Here is a 6324-nt window from a genome sequence, read left to right as displayed (position 1 = left end):
CCGTGTCAGCAAATCCTCACTGAAACGGGCAGAAAGTCCAGCCTTACATTTAGTTTTATTTTTTAATCTATTTATTTAAAAAAAAAAAAAAAAAAGTGTTTTTATTTATTAATTAATTTAATTGGGAGGGAAAGTTTAGCTGATAGTTCCACACGTGTGTTTAGTGTTGGAAATATGGGATGGCTTTGGGCAAAACTAGAGAAATAATCTATAAATTCCTGGATATTAGTTTTATTTTCGGTTCTAGTGCTCAGTAGAAGATCGCTGAGTTCCTCTCGTTGGTTTGCGCACAAATCATACGAACGTTAATAAAATGCGATCAGCAGCTGGATTTCATTCTTTTAGAAATACTTTTTGAAAAATTAAAAAGCGTAACCGTGCTTTAAGATCCAAGGAACGCATTTGGTTCCACTCCTGTGCGTCACGACGCAAATCTCACCTTAGAAATAAAACGAAAAAAAACAAAAAAACAACTAAACTTCGATATTTTTCGATCCCAGTAACTTTAAGTAAAGACGCTTTTTATTTGCAAAGAGAAAATAAAAGTTTCATAATCATAGGACGTTTGCAAATCCAGTTGTCCATTTTTCCAAACTGAATTCCAATTAACTTAATAAAGGAACAGAGGCTGAAAGGTTGTTTTAAATCAACAACTGTCATTCTCTAATTTTCTGTAATTGTCAACTTTCTCCACACTTTTAAGCTTTAAGAACATTTTATTTGGTCACTTATTGTTCCAAAAATTCTCATGAGTTTGCAATAATTCTGGACTTTTAAACTACATTTGCTAAATATGATTAATAATATAACCTTAAAACCTGCTAGACTGTGGTTTAGTTGGTATGTTTAGGTATAATGAGGGATAAATTCTAATAGAAACATGTTGGGATTATGAGTACATCACCTCCACCGGCTCACTGTGTGCTGGTAGAGGTCAAGCAAAACATCCTGTATGTTCTGTTACATGCTGGAGGCTGAAATGATCCCACAAGTGTGATAAAATGATCACATTCAAAAAGAAATTTGGAGAGGAGAGGCAGGCCTTTATCTGGTGGCTGTGCCCGGAGAGCAGAGCTCCTCTCTGGGCCTTCTCCTTTCTCCACACAGGCCCCTCTCTTTCTCCCTCTCTCTCTCTCTCTCTCGCTCCCTCTTGTCTTGTCTGCTGAGGGGTGTCTAATCAGGGAAGACAAGCGGCTGACGGAATGACGATGCTTAATTGGCATGGAGTCGTGGGAACGCGTAAACAAACAGCTGCCATTTTCATTTTGCTTGTTTCCCCCTCGTCCCTCTTCCTTCATGAATAAAAGCCGCCGCGGAGAAGAAGTGGAACAGCAACCTGGCAGCTGCAGGGAGGCTGAACTGAAGGAACGAAAAGGAGAAGAGGAGGAGGAGGAGGAGGAGGAGGAGGAGGCCCGGATTGGAGATTAGCCTCACTTTAATCCGCCCTCCACCTCCTCCAGTGATGGGAGGAAAAAAAACAGCACACAGATATACCTTCTGAACAACAGAAAAATCTCCTCTTCACATAAAGGAGAACACATTTCCAAGATAAGCCCTGCATGTGATTATCCCTCTCTTATACAAGCATGGATGTGCCCTGGAAGGAAAGAAGAAGAAGAAGAAAATATCACTAATAATCACAGGTTTTCCTCAAGAGCCCTGTACGGCACAGTATACATACTGTGAACGTGAGGATCTTATTGTTTTGTCCCTTAAGGCTCAGTAATGATAGAACATTCCTGTGATATTGGGCCACCGGGACGCAGGATTTAAACTTTGTTCTTTTCCTCTCAGTTAAAAATGTACATTTCTCTGGTAACTTTAATACACAAAAGACTGTAATAAATAAGTGAAGAGCATTTAAAACTATTAAAGAGGAACGGAAAGAAAAGAAGTATGACTAGTAAAGTAAGTTACAATTATAGTCAACTTGAAATCTTCCAGTCTTCTCATGATCATTATTGTTTATTCATCAATTTATTACTGGGAGCAGAAATGCTTTTTTTTAACAGACAGAAACAGCAACAACCATCAAAATAACCACACGACAAATCACAAGTCAAGATGTGCAGATCCACAAGTTAAAAAAGAAAGAAAGAAGTTTTTTAAAAGACTCAAACTCGCATTACAAAACTGTGTAGGTGAAGGATTTCGGGTTCCAATCGTGCAAATTATAACCCTTCAAATCAAAAGTTGCAAAGTGCTTCACGATGACGGACACGAGGGTCATCAAGAAGACTTCAGCAAACACAAATAGAACAGAATAGAAAAATACTTCATTTATCCCAGGCCTGGGAAATGACTGAAATTTCTGAAATTACTGAAATGACATCAACCAAAAAGGAAAACGTTGCTTAAGAGTTGTAAGTGAAAAATGTGCAACGTTTCAGTTAAAGTGAACAAAGTCTGGCAGTGAACTCATGACCTCTTCTTCTTTAACTTCTTCTGCAGCAGACTTTGAAAACTGCCTAAAGTCAGACATTCATGGAACCACGTAAACACTTTAGAATGAAAAATAGATGATACGTATATCTAGAAATATGCAGCATACGATACTGACCACTTCAAAAACAATCACATCCTGTACATGTTGCGTCTTTAGAGTAAATGTTTGCCGTCAGTGGGTTTCAGGTGTGATCTAGTCCATGTAGCAGAGGTGGGATTTAATTCAAAACACTTTTCTCCACTTTTATCGACCCTCTTCCTCCACCATCCTACAGCAGCACCAGGATATAAACTCCACTGGCAGTGAGTAGAGAGAAGCTCCACGTCTTTGCTGCTGATATAAAACTATTTGATAAAGAGACAACTATGTATGTGATTTAATTCAGCTGCAGACCTGTTGCTGTATAAATAAATGAATTAATACAAAAGCTTCTCTTCATTATAAGTGCATTGCGGCCTTTCTTTTCTACTTTTCTCATTTGCTGTTAGCATAAATGTGCACAAAAAACCCCCTCATATTTTGGATTCAGTGATTATTATTATTATTATTATTAACAACTGAGCCACTCCAACTGCTATTTGCACTTCTATTTTGCACTGATGTACATATATACCGTTTTCTACTCGAATGTGTAAATTCTTGTTTATATTTGTCTTATTATCTTGTTTTATTTTTTATTAATATTTATTGTATTTTATTCTTTTCCTTCTGTACTTATTTTATTTTATTTTTAAAATTTTCCTATTTCTATTATTCGTGCAAATTCCTGGGGCGACACCAGCAGCCGAAACCAAATTCCTTGTATGTTGGGTACGTACTTGGCCATTAAAGCTGATTCTGATTCTGATTTTTTCGTCGTATTTGGCCTTCTGTCTTCCACTGAATCTCAAACATCTCTGGAGACTTCCTACTTCTGTGGCACCATTGGTTCCACATTAAACATGTAAAGTTGCTGAAACAAATAAATAGTTTTCTCTTATTTAAAGAAAAAAAAGAAAAAAAAGCTCAGTGATATCATAAAACACCTGTGTGTTTTTTTTTTAGCAAACATTATTCAAACTGGAGGAAAGAATGTATTTATTAGGGGGGGGACTATTTCTAGCGGAGGATTAATACACATTTGTTGGTGTGTTTTTAGCAGCAGAATCATGTATTGGGGTCAAATCAAAATAAAGTGTGTGCTCACAGTTAATACCACTCGGTGCAATGCTTTTAATGTGATGTGCTCTCTGTGATCAATACCTGTTGCAGATGAGTTCATGTGATTTGTTTGCAATAGTTAAAAAAAAATCATAGCATATCATCCTTTAAGTTGCATCACCTCTGGCCCTCCTGAGCCTCTGCTGCAAACTTTAATCATGAATAAACAAACACATTTACAAGTGAATGCATGTTGTCCTGCAGTGACGGCCTTGTGAAGGCGAACGCAGCCGACCCATAAAGGAACCTCTTCTCGTGTCTCTGTTCAGGACTTAAACCAGCCCCGTCAGTCACGGGAGAATCATTCGTCTGAGCTGAAGGGCTGCTAACATGTTCTGCTTACTTAAACTTATCAGTGTGAAAGCGGCTCCTGAAGACTTCTTCCCGTCCGTTATCTCCGTTAATAACACCATTAGTTCAAATGGAAGCAGCTTTTTATTCCTTTTATCGTGTGTTTTGATGGAAATCTGCAGTAATTTAATCAACTTAACCAAACTTTGTGTATATTTGAGTAAAAACCGCCTCATAAAGAACATTTTAAAACCCTTTTTTTTTGCAGGCCTCGCTCTAATTTAACACTGAAACATGCTATTCAACAGTTAGCGCGAATCTCCACATTATAGCTCCTCTTCTTCTTGATTACATTCTTATTAGCATTTCATTTTCAGCATTTTAATCCCTGCATACGTTCTATCGCGAGTCCATATAGTGCTGAGCAGACATTAAGATTAAGCCTTGATTAAAAATGAGAATTAATTAATTCTTTTGAAGTTACGCGTCCTCTGATTGGCTGTCGTGGCGAAGCAAAACATAATCCTGAAAGCAGTTGATCATCTTCCGTCGTAGTGGATCTGCTCTGACGGGGGGGTTTCCGTTAGGCCGGACAAACAGGGAGGCAGAGCGTAAATGTGATCTGGATTTACAGAGACACCGAGTGGGGTTTTCGAGCTCGGCACTTTTTTCTGTCTTTGACACCGCCGATTAATTAGTCTGCACAGACGAAGAAGATCATATTCAAAAATCATTATGACTAATTACAGATATCTGTCTTTTTTTCCGCCACCTAGATGGAACCGAAGTGGCAACAGGCACCTTCAGAACTTCTATTGTTGCGTCCAATCATATCGCCACCATCTTCCTCAACAGATGGACTTTTCCTGTTTTTTATTTTTTGTAAAGTGGTTTCTTTTGACAAACATGCAGCACTCTGCTGTTGTTTTGCACACCTGTCAGTGCCCGCCACGATCCCAAATTTCTATTTCTAGAGAGCGAAGTATTGATCCGGACGTCGCCTTTGTTCCAGATACGCCGATGAACGGTGCAATTAAAGCAGTCGATCCCGTCGCGGTGTGATTGGCCGTGCGGTAGAAACGGTTTGTGTACCGATCATCTCTTGAAGGAGCTTATTGGCGGATGTGAGTTTTTGAAATGGAGCCCAATCAAGGAGCGAAGCCCTCCTGCTTGAAGACAATGATAGGTGGCGTGAACGAGGGAGGGGGGTGACCAGCAGCGCTCCTCTAAGCTGCGAGGATTTAAGGATTTGAGGTACCTTTGATTTGTTTCTTTGAATGAAGGGGTGTATTTTCCTCTTCTTTTTTTTTTTTTCTTTTTCCCAGAGTGGTCTAATTGAGTACGGCAGCAGAGAGGGGACACCTCTGCAGAGCCCACAAATTACATCATTTGCAGAGCGGTGTTGTAAGAAGACGTGGCGGCGGCGGTGTTTTGAGGTGGGGGGGAGGCGCGATAGCCAAAAAGAAAAGCAATACGGCCACAATTGGGCCAATGAAGCATATCACGCGCATTCACTTTGCATTTGCCACTTCCTTCAAGACTTTTCTTTCTTTGATTTCTTTGAGGCACTGCGGCACTCCTCACATGCTAATAATAGACTTGTCCATCAACTGTCCCCACCCTTGGAGTTAATTGGCGCTGTGCAAAGGGAGCCAGCGTCGTTCTGAAGTCGGGCCGTCATTAGATCAGTGGATGCTGACCGTCCCCGGCTCGCGTACATCCCTCTGATCTGCACACACTCCCCATCTCTTTTTCACCGCCCCACCTGCTCTCACAGCACGGCCCCCCCAACCCCCGCAGAGCAGACCTTCCCCTTTGCCGTCCCGTAGCGTCTTCTGAGAAGGTCTTGAGAAGGCCGACCTGCCTCCTTTCACATGTTGCTTGTGATCTCACTCCGACTAGATAGCTCTCTTACTTACCCACATGAAGATCTGGGAGATAACAGGAACTTGTTTTTACCTCCACACTAGAATGTCTGCTCATCTATTATATCACTACAGCTTGTGTAATGGTTACATCCCCACTGCAAACGTCTTTTTTTGCGTATTATTATGTCAAGACCTCTGCAAGCACAGAGAAATACTTTCTAGAATTTTGTATTAGTAGTGCATCAATCTGCCTCATCCTACATCTTTCCCAAAAAAAGAATCTTGAATGAAGAGAATGAAATGATCTTACTGCAGCTGAAGGTGTTTTCGGGGGTCACAGGGTAACATGCAGGTTCTTTGCAGCTATAATCCTTTCGTGCCTATTTCTGCAGAGCTGAATAATCATTCCTCAAACAGGCCCGAGTCCACAACAAACTCACGGAAAAACCCTGAAGTAATGAAAGAGACACGTATGCTGGGACGGTGAGACGCCGGCTCCCATCTCGTATGTTGCAACAG

The sequence above is a fragment of the Stegastes partitus genome, unplaced genomic scaffold, assembly GCF_000690725.1.
Source record: "Stegastes partitus isolate 25-593 unplaced genomic scaffold, Stegastes_partitus-1.0.2 Scaffold917, whole genome shotgun sequence".
Taxonomy (NCBI): domain Eukaryota; kingdom Metazoa; phylum Chordata; class Actinopteri; family Pomacentridae; genus Stegastes; species Stegastes partitus.
The sequence above is the reverse complement of the archived record's forward strand: the minus strand, read 5'-3'. Positions refer to the sequence as shown.